This window comes from Hevea brasiliensis, chromosome 6 (assembly GCF_030052815.1).
Source record: "Hevea brasiliensis isolate MT/VB/25A 57/8 chromosome 6, ASM3005281v1, whole genome shotgun sequence".
NCBI lineage: Eukaryota > Viridiplantae > Streptophyta > Magnoliopsida > Malpighiales > Euphorbiaceae > Hevea > Hevea brasiliensis.
Window position 1 is genome coordinate 34,433,981 of NC_079498.1, and position 17,869 is coordinate 34,451,849.

At 29.0% G+C, this 17,869-nt stretch overlaps 1 pseudogene; it reads left to right on the forward strand.

The window, feature by feature from the left end:
- The first annotated feature begins 3,857 nt into the window (after positions 1 to 3,857).
- LOC110655697 (protein ACCELERATED CELL DEATH 6-like) lies at positions 3,858 to 12,871 on the forward strand (annotated as a pseudogene).
- The last annotated feature ends 4,998 nt before the right edge of the window (positions 12,872 to 17,869 follow it).

The following is a 17,869-nucleotide window of genomic DNA, read 5'->3' on the forward strand; positions in this document are numbered from 1 at the left end:
GCAAACCATAAATTACAATGATGCATCACTCAATAATGCAACCTAATACCGTGATAGTCCACACAGTGGGGCCAGATAACAGATACAGATACTGGGCACAGGTACCAATTCAAAACAGAAAATTAATTTGTACAAATCAATCAAAATCAACAAAAAAAATTTCAGATAGCAAATAATAACTGATAGTACAATTCCAATAGTTTATTTTAATAATTTCAATAGTTTATTTCAATAATTCCAGAGAGTCAATAAGATCAAATCAATCTCAAATCAATTCAGTGTAACACATCGGTAAATTTTTATAGTCAGATATCAATCAATATAAAGACATTAAAGGCTTGTTCCCGGAATCCTAATGGCTCTAATGCAGAGATAATTGACAAAATCAATTATTTAATCAAAATCAAAATAAAATTCAATAAAAAAATAAAACTCTAGAAAGTCACATGTAAAATAATTGTTAAAATATTGATTTAAAATTTCATTTAATAACAAATTTAATGTTGAGAAATTTTAAAAGGGAATAAAACAGTGCCATGTACTATAACTACCACTCACCTGCAGCCTCCAAAACAATAACTAGATTCAATAAAAGAGACAATTTCAACTGACAGATTGAATAGTCGAATCTCCTTGAAAACATAATCGAAGGTGATGAATACAAAAGTAAGAATTTAAGGATTTTCTGTGCACATAAGATTATAGATCGTAAATATATATATATATATATATATATATATATATATATATATATATATATATATATAAAGATGATGAAAATGCCTGTTGAGAGTATTTGGTATAAAAGGAGGTGGTAAACAGGCTTTGAAAACAAAGTTTAGCAGAAAGAGATGATCAGGGTATATATATTTCAAGAGTTCTATTAGGTGTAGAATGGGATAAGAGTTATTATTGAACTGGGTTGTTCAGATTACAGATATATATTTAATTTTGAAAATAATAATATATAAAAATAAATAAGCAGGCAATTCAATAAAATATTTCCTTTTTTTTAGATAAATATATTAAATTATTGTTAGCTAAATAAATAAATTGATAAAATATTGAGCTTTCACATAATTTTATGGTACGATGCTCTGATACCAACTTTGTCATGACCCAAAATTCTGAGTCATGACCGGCGCATAATTTAAGTATTCTTAAATCATGCAAGCCTTATCAGAGTATTTTGAATAAATATATTGTCACCTACTAATCCCAAAAATAGACAAAATCTAAATAAACAAAATACTGAATAAACATCATAAATATCCCATAGGTAAACTGCGAAGTCTCTACAGATTTCAAATAAAAACTTAAACTGTTCAATAAACTAAACTAATTATTAGTCCGAGGAAACATGAATTTGGGCATACCATGAGAACAAATCAAAGATTGTCCGTTTTTAGAAAATGGACTGAATATTTGGATTAGCTGCAGAATTCTACTGATCTGAAACAGATAAAAGACCGAGAAAACGTGGTTTGAGTTAATGCTCGGTGAATGATAATTATAGCACACAACGAAATAGGAACAGACAAATGTTTGATTAATTTCACAATAAATTTTCCATTTAATAAAATCATGCTCATGCTATCAAAATCATTAATAAAATAATTCCATAAAACATATATATAAAAGAAGTTTATTCAAAAAAAATTTTATGATATAGTACACCAGGGTGATGATACCCCACATCACCATAGGTCAGATGGTAAGTACGCTACCAGATATTAGATACCTTCCTCCTTCTTCACAGATATCAATACATATGATACTAATGCAAATCATAAATTACAATGATGCATGACTCAACAATGCAACCTAATACCGTGATAGTCTACACGGTGGGGTCAGGTAATAGATAGATATACTGGGCACAGGTACCAATTCAAAACAGAAAATCAATTTGTAGAAATCAATCAAAATCAACAAAAAAAATTTCAGATTGCAAATAATAACTGATAGTACAATTCCAATAGTTTATTTCAATAATTCCAGAGAGTCAATAAGATCAAATCAATCTCAAATCAATTCAGTGTAACACATCGGTAAATTTTTATAGTCAGATACCAATCGATATAAAGACATTAAAGGCCTATTCCTGGAATCGTAATGGCTCTAATGCAGAGATAATTGACAAAATTAATTATTTAATTAAAATCGAAATAAAATTCAATAATAAAATAAAACTTTAGAAAGTCGCATGTAAAATAATTATTAAAATATTGATTTAAAATTTCATTTAATAATAAATTTAATGTTGAGAAATTTTAGTAGGACTAAAATGGTGCCATGTACTGTAATTACCACTCACCTGGAGCCTCCAAAATAATAGCTAGATTCAATAAAAGAGACAATTTCAGCTGACATATTGAATAGTCGAATCTCCTTGAAAACAGAATCGAAGGTGATGAATACAGAAGTAAGAATTTAGGGATTGCGCACATCAGATTATAAATTATAAATTTATATATATATATAACAATAAATAAAAGATGATGAAAATGCCTGTTGAGAGTATTTGGTAGTAAAGAAGGTGATAAACAGGCTTTGAAAGTAAAGTTTAGCAAAAAGAGATAATTATGGTATATATAGTTCAAGAGTTTTATTAGGTGTAGAATGAGATAAGAGTTATTATTGAACTGGGATGTTCAGATTATAGATATATATTTAATTTCAAAAATAATTATATATAAAAATAAATAAATAGACAATCCAATAAAATATTTTCTTTTTTTTAGATAAATATATTAAATTATTATTAGCTAAATAAATAAATAAATAAAATATTAAGTTTCCACGTGACCGGAATCTAAACTATCAGGGAGATGCAATATATCAGCCACACACAAATCATTATGTGGGCTGATCACAGTGGACTGTTGGAGAGCTCTAATAGAATTTAATCTATCACTTTGAATAATAAAGTGACGAAAACCAGCATCAAGGGCCAATTGGGCAGCCCATTTGCTTGCAGAAACCTCAGCGAGATCTGAGTCCCAATTAGCAGCCTACCCATACATAGCAGCAGCCACAATCTCACCAGCTTTATTTCGTAATAACATTACAAAGCCCACAGAACCATCAGAACTGATTGCAGCGTCGGTGTTAAGCTTAAAAGGATCCCTATCCGGTGTAGACCAACGAAAGTGACTACGAGGACACTGAGGAAGAGCTCCTCTGTCAGATGAACTTCGAAATTCCTGCAAAAATCCTCAGCAACTAGAAATAACCTGTCCAATATCAAATGGTCTTCCTCGAAAAAAAAACTCACACACCCCATACCAAATACCAGAAAGAAGTCCAAAAAATCAGAATCACATTTCTCATGAAAAAATGGTAGCAGCAGATCCAAATTACGTGAAGCAGAGTAGTCTCATCAATCCTCAATGACAAGCATACCACATACGAGTAAATTATCACTTATATCTTATCATTTCCTATTAATCAAATGAAATAAACTGATAGGACTTCAGAGCTCTAGTATGATACATATTTCTTCCTTATTTCCTCTTAAAATTAAATACCAATTATTATATTGCATACGGAGAGCTGGAAAATAATTAGTTAATTTATTACATAATCCACACCGGCACAAGAACAAAATATACCAATAAGTCTTTCTTTACTATTGCCATTTGCCAAATCTTTTATTATATTATTTGTCCAGAGCTGAAGTCGTATTTTATAATTTTTTTGGGTGGTTGAACAAGTCATATTTTATTTGATTTCACATTGCCGAGTAATTTTATTTATATTTTTATTGATTTCGCTGGATTAGCTTCAAACTCTCACCATCTTGAATGAGAAGACCAATCTAATATCACCTAGACCAGTCACTCTCGGCAGGCTCGATGGATCTGGAAATAAGCGTAGTCACACAAGATGAAGAAAGCTTCTGGGAGCAGAGATGCAAGCGACTACAAACATTAATGAATGCAGAAGGACTGCAAATGTTGCATGAAGAGGACTGCAAGATGACTGATTACTTTATAATATATGCTGCACTTCACGAATCTGTAAGGGAACGCAATGCTGACAACTTCATTGATGCTTTGGAAAGAATTTCAGCAGAGAAAAAAGTATCTCTGTCAACCATCTTCAATCAACTTGGTCCCTCAGGAAATACCTTGCTTCACATGGCTACAAGTTCAGGGAATGAGGAGATTTCCCAACTCATTGCGTATCACTTTCCCTCGCTTATTTCTAAGAAGAACGGCGCTGGCGATACTGCTCTGCACATTGCTGCTAGAAGTGGAATGCTTTATACTATTCAAATTCTTGTTTGCTGTGGAAAAGATTTCCATGGCACAGGTATTGCTTCAGATCTGTCTTCTTTCACTTCTGAAAATGATTTTGCCGAAAGCACCGGTGATGATGGACCATTAAGGACAAAAAATGTGCACGGAAACACTGCTTTGCATGAGGCTGTGTTGAATCGCCACCATGATGTGGCTCAATTCTTGATTTCTGCAGATCCACAAGTGTGGAATTATCAGAATAAGGATGGCTGGTCTCCGCTTTATATGGCTGTCAAAATTGGCGACCTGCTGATCTTTCGATTACTTTTGCAATCTCCAGCAAGGAATACTGATTCACTTAACAACCTAGAAGGAAGCCCGCCGGCACATGCTACCATAATTGAAGGCAAAATAGGTACTTGTGTCTGTAATATTCCTTTCACTCTCTTCGTTGGCTAATTATTAAGTGTATCCGGTGCACTAAAAAATAATGCTCCCTCTCTCACAGAAAGTGGGTCCTTTCTATTATATAGAAAGTGAGTCCCACATGATTGTGAAAGAAGATGTATGTGCACCGGGTGCACCTAATAATTCCTCCTCTTCGTTTATTACTTTCTCATCTTCCTTCGTTTTATTGCTAACCAATCATTTTGGCAGTGCTATTATTTATTATTTTACTTTAATTATATAAATATTTAATATTTATTTTTTATATTTTAAAATTATATTATAAAATAATTAATAAAATTTTAATTATGTTAAATATAATTTAAATTTATATTAATATTTGAAAAATTGTATGTATTTTTTTTAAATGATTATTCATAATATTTCTCTAAATATTTTTTATCAAAAATAATAATATAATATCTTATATTTTTAATAATAATTATATAATTTTGTATTTTTTAATATATATACATATACTATTTAATTTTAAATTTCTAAATAATTTAATTAATAAATTATTTTTATTATTTTTAAATTAAATTAATTTATATATTTTAATATATCACGTGACAAGTTTTTAAGAAATTAATGAAGCATTTGTTTATTTTTTTTAATTTTATCCTTATTTATTACGATTTCCAATACATTTATCGAAAATAGTGCACCCACATATGAGAGAGAATGCATTTACTCAAATAGCATTGAATAATCACTCTTCTAATGTACCCTTTTGAATTTGATTCAAAATACCATAGTATAATTGGTTAAACCTATTGAGAAATGCTAGGAGCACTTCCACTTTATAGTACTCTCTTTGAACACTTTACTTATTATTGATCTAAAACTTATTATATATAATGTTAATTAAAGTTTGTTATTATCACAAAAAAAAAGTTTGGTATTAATTTTTAAAATTTTTTTTTGTCTAATTAGTTCATGTGAGAAATAAAAATTAAAGTAATTTTGATGAATAGAAATTCTATTGAATAAAAAAACTTAAATAATAAAGGAATTTAAATTAATATAATAACTATAAAAGCATAAATTATTAATAAATTCAAAATTGACAAATTCTAAAAAAATATTTTACTCAACTTATAAAGTAGATTTCAGGTTACGTGTAATAAGATTTGGAAAAATAACAAAATATATAAAAAAAAATGTATAAAAAAGTACTGCCAGCCAGTAGATTAATAAAATTTTAATTAATTATAATTTTATATAAGTGTTAATATATAATTTTTTAATAATAAATAGTATATCTTTGTAATTTATAGCATTTAATTTTAAATTTTAAAATAAATAAATTAATAGATTATTTTCTATTATTTTTTAAATTAATTGATTATATTAATAAAAGATAAATAAAGTAGGGAAAAAAAAACACATGTCACTTAGCGATTTTTTAAATATCATTATTAAAATTCTTAAATTTTAAAATAAAAGCTTAAATTTTATAAATAATTTTCTAGTGAATATTTATTTAAATATATATTATAACATAATTTTATAAAGAAAATAATTAATCCAACAAAAAATTTAATAAAAAATATTTTTTTTTGGAGATATATGATGTGATGAGAAAACTTTTATACTACTTAAAATTGTAAACTTGAGAATTTTAAAATTCTTAGAAAAGTTTAGTAAAATTATAAAATAGATTTCAAGTTACATATAATAAGATTTAATTTGCAAAATAATAAAATATATATAAAAAATGTATAAAGAAGTATTGGATTAGAATTAGTCATTTTATTTATGCGTTGTGCAAATTATTTATTTTTTTAATAATATAATTTGATATATATTTTTTATATTTATATTTTCATAATCATTTTATAAAATTTTGTTAATGATATTAATTATAATTTTATGTCAACAGTTAATATAAATTTTTTTTAATAATAAATATTATAATTTTGTATTTGACAAAAGATATAAAAATATATAACATTTATTTTTAAATTTTAAAATAAGTTGATTAATAGATCATTTTCTATTACTTTTTAAATTAGTTGACATATACCAATAAAAGTGTTATGACCCAATTCTATATACCGGATCGGCACTAAGACTTAGATTGGTATAAGACCCTCAAAGTTCATAGTAAGCCTTATTGTTTCAAAACCCAATACTAAACTCAAACTCAAGATGCAACATAAAGAATATAATATTATAAATCATCATAAAATATTAAAAACCAAATTGGGGAGTCAAACTCAACCCAATAGACATCACTACAATTTTGGATCCTAGCTCAACCCTGGTAGTCGATATCTATTTCATACCAATTTTCATTATTAGCTAATATAAATATTCATTAATGCCTCAACGGAGTTTTAGTAATGAAATAAAATAAATAAATACATAAATAAATAAATACAATAAAAAACAACTATTTGAACGGTTCCATAACCTGCAAAAAAAATGCAAGCTAGAATTAGAATCTAAAAGAAAAATTCTCCTCCTGCAACCTGAGGAAAAATATTGAACAAGAATGAGCATTTGACTCATAGAGTCTAGATATTAATTATTTTGTAATTTCTATAACCATCTATTCTAATGCAGTTCTTTAACTGAGAATTTACCAAACAATTAAACAAGTCACTTAATTCCCGCACAAGAAAATAAATTGGAGCTATGCGCACACCTATCTATAATACATATTTGGAGCTGACTTCATACATTGGCCCTGAAATCTAACATGTTCTTTTAATTCTTTTCTACGAGAGTCAGTGAAATATAGTGTCACACCTACCCCACCCATCCATACCTATACCATGGGAGTCAGCAAATTTCTATCGTACCTACCCTGGAATTTTCACATCCACAATATATACATATATAAACTTCAACATATCATTAAGATAGCACAACACAAAAATTTTAATGTAACGGATATGGGATGCTCCTGAAATAATAACTAATTATATATGCGTAAGTGATTACATGGGCATGTCAACAAATATTAAATATAAAAATGTAAATAATATTGAAATTATAAAAATAATCAATATCTAACTCATGGAACTGATGACCTGACTATAGTTAGTCCAGTTGGAAAAAAGAAGATGACCGACCTCAATCACCTATCCAAAACTGACCTCTATCAATTGACCAACAAAATAACTAATTAAATTAAACTATAGAAGCAATAATTAATCTTAGAATTTTGCCAAAATTTCAATAGAATCTCCTCTATAAACCTAACCCCTTGCTAGGAAACTCAACTAAAAGCAACAATAGCAACACACAAGGCCTCGGGCCCACAACAATCATCTCATGCACATCTGGGGCCTATAGAAAACCTAATTCTATGTCTACATCTCCAATTTCCAATTTGAGTCCTAATTTCTCTTTAGTTCAATTATTTATCTCCAGTGCTTAAAAAAATTATGAAAATATTCATAGAGGTCCTCTACATTTTCTTTGTATTAATTAAAATCATTTTGCTTAATTTCACTAAGTTATAAATATTTTAAAGATTATCAACTACCTTAAAACTAGTTACACAAGTTGAGTTCTGATTTACCTTTGAAAATTCTACTACTTGAAATGAGTCTAGAACATCTGAAAATGCTGGAAGCAACTATAAACAAGACCACTTTCTGGGATAGCTAACCAAACATTCAGACTAAGCTGAAAACTCAATCTTTGGAGTCATTGAGATATCACCAATCCCAATATATCTGCACATAGCCTAAAACACGTAAAAAATTATTGTCAAATTAATTCTTGGAACTGAAGATAAAAAAAGGTTCGAAAATTTAACCTATCAATTTAGGCTGTCTGATTATCACTTTTTCCAAATAGTGTCTGATCTTGGTCCCATCTCAATGGTTTTGGCGTGCTGAGTTCATCGGTAATCTCGTATCACTCATCCAACTTCTGGATCAGTTGGAATCTAGCCGAAAAGTGGCAAGAAAACCATTTTTCTCTTTCCTCACAGGCACCATAAACAACCACCATTTTGAGCACCATTGGTACCATCTGAAAACTCTCTTCACTAGGAGTACATAGCCTTTAAAATCACTCTGATCAAACATTGAGATCCTTGCATATGGCTTTTCAAAATTTTGGTGACCTATTTACAAAAGGGAAGACTGATCATAGAGACTTGTGGTCTACTCTTAGGATTGGAAATCATGCTACTTCTATCTCTACAAAAAAGTCACCGTTATTGATCCTTTGCTCATTGACGTCACTTCATGGAGTTGGGTCGTTGACCACCATTTGCTGTTAGTGAGGCTTGCAGGAAAAAGCACACCAAAGAGAGGGAGAAGTGACCATTTACGTGAAAGAGGACTTTTAGAAGGGAGGGGGGGGGGGGGGGGGGGGTGGGTGTGGGCCGGGGGGGGGGGGGCGGAGAGGAGAGGAGGGGGAAGGGTAGAAGACGTCCAAATTCACGTCGATGGGTATGCTCTATTTATTTATTTTTTAATTATGTGATTCTAAAATAATAAATATCTCTTAACTACTTACAAAGCAATATTATAAATACATTAAATCTTATTATCTTAATTAACACAACTTTTAAATTTATAATAATAATAATAATTTAATTAATTCTAAATTGATTCAATTGAATAAATTTGATAATTTGATCACTAAAATTTCATGGAACTAATATTCAATTTAATTTAATACAACAATAATATATGTAAATAATTTGTTTAAAATCACCCTTAAATAAAATATTAATTCAATAAAATCAATAAAATAAAAATGTAAAAGTTAAATAAAATAATACTCAATTAAAATATTTTATTAAAAAAATCAGATTATTCCAAGAAGGATAAACAAAGTAGAAAAAAAAAAATTACGTATGGCATATGGCAATTTTTAAAGTATCATTATTAAAATTCTTAAATTTAAAAATAACAAATGTTTTCAAAATAATTGCTTAAATTCTATAAATAATATATATATTGTAATGTTATAAAAAAAAATTCATCTAACCAAAATTTAATTAAAAAATATTATTTTTAGAGATATATAGTATGATGAGCAGAATTTTATGTGACCTCAAATTGTAAACTTGATAAATTTAAAAGGGATAAATTCCAGCAATTGTCTCTAAACTTATATGATTACAACACTACGGTCCATTAACTTAAAAATATAATATAAAACTCTCTTAACTATTAAATTTTGTAAAGTAAAATACCTTTGACCTTCAATGACCGGTTTCCTAGTTAAATGGTGATGTGGATAAATCCAACGTGGCGCTTAGTGAGCATTCCTCACTCTTCTCTCACACCACGTGTAATAAGATCATCTTTCTACTTTACTAATTGTAATACTATTGTTCTTTAACTTTGTCATTTGTAACATTATTATCCTTTAACTTTGTCAGTATAATACCATTGTCCTACAACTTTATATCAATGTAACACAATTATCAATGTAGCACCATTGTTGTTTAAAATTGTATTCCCATGATCCTATCTAATATAGATGTACCATAGAATTTTTAATTTTAATTTGTCTATTAAACAATATAATTTTTTTTTAAACTTTTGTTAGTATATTTAACTTTTTTTACATTTTTTTTATCATAAATAGCATATTATTAAAAAATATAAAGACTAATTAACAATAATTTCTTTTTTTAATAATATGCTATTTATAATAAAAAATGTAAAAAAGTCAAATCTATTAACAATAGTTTAAAAAAATATTAAAAAAATTTATATTGCTGAATAGACAAATTAAGATTAAAATTCTAGCTATGCTATATCTATATTGGATGGGATCATGATAACATGATTTTAAACTACAATGGTGTTACATTGATAATTGCATTACATTGATGTAAAGTTGTGAGATAATAGTGTTACAAATGACCAAGTTGAAGGATAATAGTGTTACAAATACTAAAGTTGAAGAATAATAATATTATAATTAGTAAAATTGGAGAATGATCTTGTTACACATAGTATGAGAGAGGAGAGAGAAATATTGACTAAGTATTTCGTTGGATTTATCCACTTCAGTGTTAATTGGGAAAGTAGTGATTGGAGGTCAGGGAAATTTTACGGTACAAAATTTAAAAATTAATTTTAGAGGGACTATGATGTTACAATCGTATAGGTTCATGAATAATTATTGAAATTTATCCCTTTAAAATTCTTAAAACATGTAATAAAATAAGTTTTAAATAACTTTTTTTATATGAGATAAGATTTAGTAGTTAACATTTAAAAATATTTAAATAAAAAATTGATGGCTAATATGATAAGTTAAATTTTGTATGTAAAAAGTATAAAAATAAAGAAAAAAACAAGTTATGCCATGTTATGATTTCTTAAGCCTTCCTATTAAATTAGGTGGCATATTATTATAAAGTCATTTTTAAGGCTTAGCTTATATATATACACACAAAATAGTATAGTAAGAATCTTTGGTTATTTAGTTATTTTCATTGTTGTTTCACGACATTCAATGGGCCTTTATGCCTATGTTTTAGATCATCTAGTTAACCAAGGGGAGAGGGGGGTGGGGGGTGTGGGTGGTTGGGGTGGGTGTGTATTGAAAAATTACTTAAAACTAGGCAAACGCAAAGGGTTTGCCTACTTGAGTTGCTAAATATGACAATACTACTGAGATAGAGGTTACTGGAAATATTTTCATTACATGTAAGAATAATCTCAGTATTCTTGTTTTTATATTTAACATTCTTGTTTCACATTTCAGATATGTTGGAAGAGATGGCGAAGGTAAATCCTGAACTACTGCAATTAAAAGATGGAAAAGGACGAAATGTGCTTCATTGGGCAGCACACAGAGGTAATCTGAATGCAGTTGGGTTCCTTTCAAGAAAATTTAGATGGAGCATGTTTGAAATGGACGATAAGGGCTTCTTTCCCATTCACATTGCAAGCAAAAAAGGGCATGTTAATGTAATCACGGAGTTGCTTAAGCATTGGCCCTATCCAACAGAGTTGCTTAGCAGAGAAGGTCAAAATATTCTTCATGTTGCTGCAAAGAGTGGAAAAAATAATGTGGTAAAATACATATTAGAAACTCCTGCACTCGAGAAGCTTTTGAATGCTAGAGACATAAATGGAAATACTCCATTACATTTGGCTGCAATGCACTCTCATCCTGCAGTTGTGATTTCTCTTACATGGGAAAAAAAAAAAAAACATAAACCTTCTCAACAATGAAAACTTAACAGCTTATGATGCAACTCCGACAGTCTCCGGCCAAGGTCCAAGAATGCAATATGTATGAATTACTATTTCTTTCTCCCTCCGATCTATAAAACATTAATATTCATTTATTGATACATTAGATTAGAATTAGGATAGATTTAGAGATTATTTATGATAAGTAATCTATAGTCAAGTTATTTTTAAGCTATTTTATATTTTGTATTTTTTTTTTTTTTTTGTATATTATCATTATGCTTAAACACTTATACATAGAAATATGATTATTTTGAGCTTGATCTCTAATTTACCTTGCAGGTTTTAACAAATTGTGCTTTGTGGTCTGCTGGGGCTAAACAAAGTTTGGATCTAAAGATTCACAAGCAAAAGGGGAAAGGTTCCAATTACCAAAAGGCACCTGCAACGCAATGGCTTAAAGAATGGGTTGGCATGCTCTTAATGGTGGAAACACTTGTGGCCACTGTCACTTTTACTGCTGCTTTCACTGTGCCTGGTGGATATAACGGCTCTGAGAATCCGGATAAAGGAATGGCAACCATGTTAAATGGGCATATGTTTCGATTATTCGTGGTGTGCAACACCATGGCTTTCTATAGTTCCATCATTAGCATTTTCTCAATGTTCTGGACGGTGACAAGTGATTATCATTTAGTAGCTACTGCATACAAATTATCACTACGTCTTTTCCTATTAGCTCTTGGGATGATGTCTATAGCATTCATGGCTGCAGTACACGTAGCAGTGAGCAGACTTTCTTGGCTTGCCTACTACACTCTGATCATGGGAATCATCTCTCTTGTCATTTTGCTCACAATGTTCTTAGCATATGTTTTTCCACTTCACCTCAGACCCTATGTTATGCGGTACATCTCCTACTATATAAGTCTGGCAATCGTTCACCTGTTAGGACCGTATACCAGACTTCCTCTTTACAAGGTAGAAAAATCTGAGGATGCAAATAAAAATAAACATAAAGAGCCAGAACTTTTGAGAAAAGATTAGCAGCAAGACTTCCTTCCCCGACAAGAAAATAATCAAACATCAATTAAGAGAAGGTATGCAGCTGAATATTTTAAATTCTTCATCAGAAAAAACTTTGTAAACAGTCCCATAGTTTTTTAGCCATGGAGAACAGTGCTTTTTATCAGAAAATTATTCCAAGAAAACTAGAAAATAAAGTTTAATGTTTAGTTAAAAAATTTTTTCTAAATGAAATATTTGAGATCAATTTTCTATTCTTCCAATTATAAACTTTAGAAAACTACCTATAGTTGTTTTGTCTATTTTCAGTACAAATGCAGTACTAGTAGGCTAAAGTGAAAAACAATTAAAACCATTTAGACACTGTTCTAACAAAGTTGTGAAATAGTGATGCGAGAATTAACCAATTTCACATGCACAAGACTTCCAACAATAAGTTGATCTCTTGAAGTAAAATCAAATTGATTCTCCCTTCTTGTGTCAACTTTAAAGTAATTCACTTAAGTAGAAATTAGAACACTATCAACACAAAAACACAATAGTAAGAAATCAATAACAACACCAAATTTATATGTAAAACCTCCTCCAATTTAAACGAGTAAAAACCACGGAGGGATAACCAATCCACTATGGGATACAAAAGTTCATCTCTAGCATTTACTAACTAGAGGATACACCAATTTCCCACAAAAAATTTCATCAACATCTCACAGTAATCAATCATTGATAAACAAAATCGATGAACAAAGCAACAAGAGAAAGTTGAAGTAATATCATCAAAACAAAGGGCATCAAAAAACGTGTCACACCTATTCTTATCCTATAGAGATGGATGCTACTCAGAAAACTAACAGAGTTTTCCCTAAAACATGACTAATTGAACAGAGTAAACCTACTAATATATATATATATATATATATATATATATATATATATATATATATATATATATATATATATATATATATATATATATATACCAACTATGTGTATCAAAAAATATATTTACATATTATCCTCTTCGCAAGGATCAAAAGGAATGGGATTACAATCCTAAGCTCTAACAACCAGACACTAGACACTGTAAGTGACAAAGTGGAGGAGAGGACAACACCCTACTAATGCTTTGCTAGAACTAGTGAAGCAAAAAGTAGCTAAAATGTTAAAATAATAAATAAATAAATAAGGGGTGAGTATAAACTCAGTGAGTAGATAAACAAATAATAGAAGAGAACATATAAGGATTAGGTACTAATTATGTACCGCACAAATAAAATACAAATAAACTGCTCATCAAGATAAATTTCATTCATTCCAAACCTTCTTTAGTCTAAGTTTATAGCTATAACTCAAATAAATAATTGTAATTTATAAGAATATAATTCAATTAATCATATATTTTTCATACACTCAAACTTGTATCATGCCGACCTCCTCACTTCTGGGGCATTAATGGCATCTTGTAGCCCAACAATAAATATTCTTGCATCCCATTTAGTGGGAGTAATATCCTTGCATTGCAATATGCGGGAGCAAAATCCTCGCATCCCAATATGTGGGAGCAATATCCTCACATCCCAATTAGTGGGAAAAATATTAAAACACCCAAATTTTGTAAAAAAAAATAATAATAATAGAATTATTAGGAATTGGAGAATTAATTTATCGAAATTTTGGGGAGAAAGTTAAATTTAAATTCAAATTAAAAGCGAAGATTTGAAGGTTTGGGTGTAAAATAGACTTTTGAAAAGATTAAGGACCAAAATGAAATTTGTTTAAAGAAGTGGGACATCTGGTTGTACACCACATGATTTCTCCAACATATTATTAAAAAAAAAGAAATAGAAAAAAGTAAAAGAAGAATTGGGAAAGAGAAGAAGGAAAGAAAAAGAAGATGAAGAATAAGAAGGAAAGAGAAGAGGGAAGAAGATGACCAGATTCTTAGAGTTCTATAGTGAGGATGAATGTAGGCAAGGGTAAAAGAGAAAGTGTGACTAGAAAATATAAGAAAATAGAGAGAGAAAGGGAGAAAGAAGGTAAATAGGAGCAGAAGTAGAGGCTAATAAGGGAGCAACTCTTTCTTCCCTCTAGGTGAGTTTAGTAATTTTTTTCACTATTGATTTTTGGATATGTTTAGATTTGTATGTGTAGAAGTTATGGTTAAATTTGGTAATTTTTTAACAGTTGGATTTGGAGAAATAAATTGTTAAACCTAGGCTACCTGGATTTGGAATTCTAAATTTGGGCTACAAAAATTTGAGGAAATTAAATAGTTAAAATGCTTAGAAAATTATGAAATTTTGTAGAGATAATCTTTAGGATGTTGGGGCTACTTTGTCAAAATTTGGTGAATTTTAGACTTCTAGTTTATGAGATATAAATTATTTTGTATGAGTTGTTTGAGTATGAATTATTTTTGAAAAAATTCAGAATTTGAAGTGTTGGATAGATATTATGATATATGATGATGTAGAGATAATTTAATGTTAAAATTTTTATTGATGTTGTATTTGAATGTCTTGAACATATGGTTAAAATTTGAAATTTATATAACAACTAAAATATTATATATAAATTTGAATATACAAATCACCAGATTTGGTATTAAGAATTTGGTTAAGTTGAATAGGTCATTTTGATGGAACTAAAATTATTTTGAGATAGGATATAAAGTTTGTTAAATTTTCGAGTGATTGTGGAATATTTTTGAGAAATAAATGTGTTTGTATTTTTAGTGATATAGATATATTGTGGAATATTTTAATTGACAATTGGTATGAGGTGTTGGAAATAATATTTATATGGAGATATAAGTTGAAATTTTGGATATGCTGATATAATTATTAAATTGTAGATTTGAGTTTGTGGTAAAAAGTTTTTCTCAATTTTAAGAGGAGATGTTATCAAATTTTCATTAGATATTTAATGTGGAAAGTGAAGCTTGAGGTTGATTTTGATTATTGAATTAATATGGTTTTAGGAGGAGCTTTTGATTATGGTTTAAATGGATGGAAAATTGTTATCTACAGGTTGATACCTAGTAGATAGGTGAGTGGATAAATATATAACATTGATTTTTTCATTAAATATAAATTGTTTATATTATTTCTAATTATGTAAATGGGAACAAAGAATGGTAATTTATGTTTTATTATTAAATAAAATGAGATTTACAATTACAGTTGAATAAATAGCTGAATACACTCAATATATATACCGAATAGATAGCACCTTGATGATAGGTGATTTATTTTTAGCTCATCTTATATTTATACTACCTTCGGGATAACGCTTGATATACGCATAGCCTTTGGGGTGTATATCAAGTGGTTGTCTTTTGGGTGTAGTTTTGCACATGTGTATGACTAGAATTTTAATTGCTCTTAGGTCGATAAAGTCATCATAGAGCCCAAGATAACAAAATTACTCTCAGGGTGCCAAAGTTTATTATATTTGCCTAAGATGTCAGCACTATCTACAAAAAGCGTATTGTAAGTGTATGAGGATACTACAGATTTTATGATATTTTAGCAACTTTATTTCAACAATATTTTACATCATGAATTTTTATTTTAGCTTGGTTACATGATTGGAAATAAATAATATTTATTCAGCTAACTTATTCAAGCATAATAGATGGATATATTTAAATACCAAAACCTCTTTTGTTCCCCCTTTGTTATTCATTTATCCACTTGTTAAGTTTATACTCACCCTCTTGGCTTACCAGTTTTGCAGGTGATATAAGATGATTATTGATATCAATTGATGGTTTTAGAGCTCCGATTGGCTAGACTTCATGGTCTTGGGAAGCAAAGGAATGATGATTTTCTGTAGGGATAAGGGTGTTACATTAGGTGATATCAGAGTATTGGTTCTAAATGGACTCTAGTAATCGAAACATTAGGCTTTATATTGTTTTACTAGGTTCTGAAGTTATTGGTGTATGATGGTTCTTTTGAGTATATGGATGGATGAAAAGAGTTCAATTTCAGCGAAAGCGTGCTGGTTTTGGATTAGAATTTGTGGTTCCTTAAGCTGTGGAATTTCGAGGACAAATTTTTTTTTTGATGAGAATTGTAACACCCTAAATTTTGAAATAATAAAATAGAGTTATTAGAAATTTGAGAATTAATTTATAGAAATTTTGGGGAGAAGGCTAAATTTAAATTGGAATTAAAAGTGAGGATTTGAAGTCTTGGGTCTAAAATGGACATTTAGAAAGATTAAGGACCAAAATGAAATTTGATTAAAAAAGTGGGATAGCTAGTAAAACATGTGATTTCTCTATTTGATTATAAAAAAGAATAGAAAAAAGCAAAAGAAGAATTGGGAAAGAGAATAAGGAAGGGGGAAAAAAAAAAGAAAGAAAGAGAAAGAGAAGAGAAGAAGGAAAGAGGAGAGGGAAGAAGGTGACCGGATTTTCAGAGTTTTTCAGTGAGGGTGAATGCTAACAAGGGTAAGAGAGGGAGTGTATTGATGCCTTCTAGCTAACACTAACAAATGCATTGATAATTCAAGTAATAAACTGATGAGAAAAAGTATCATCCCACAAGGATGAAAATCGTTATTTGCAATCAAGCTAATATTACTCAAATGTTATTTGAGAAATTGATAATTTTGAATTTAACTAAAAATAAAACCTAACAATAAAAGTAAAAGTAAATAATTAAATTAATTAAAGAAACTTTTTATGATAGACGTGTTAGGCTCAAATTTCACCTTCACTTATGTATGACAACCAATCAAATACAAGTTTTATATCATGAGATGGTAGAATTCAATATGGCCAATTATCCTTCTTAGGTAGAATATTCATTAAAATTAATGGTTCCTATTCGGGTAGCAAGAATCTAGATGCATGGAGAATAGGAATTCCTTACAGTTAATTTGTCATTTTTGGTTAGGAATTAAACTGACCACACTATTTCTAGGGTCCTTCTTTATGTAGCCTAGTCCTAATATGATATGCAATATTCTTTATAGAAATCTATTATGCATTCAAAAGAGAAATTAATT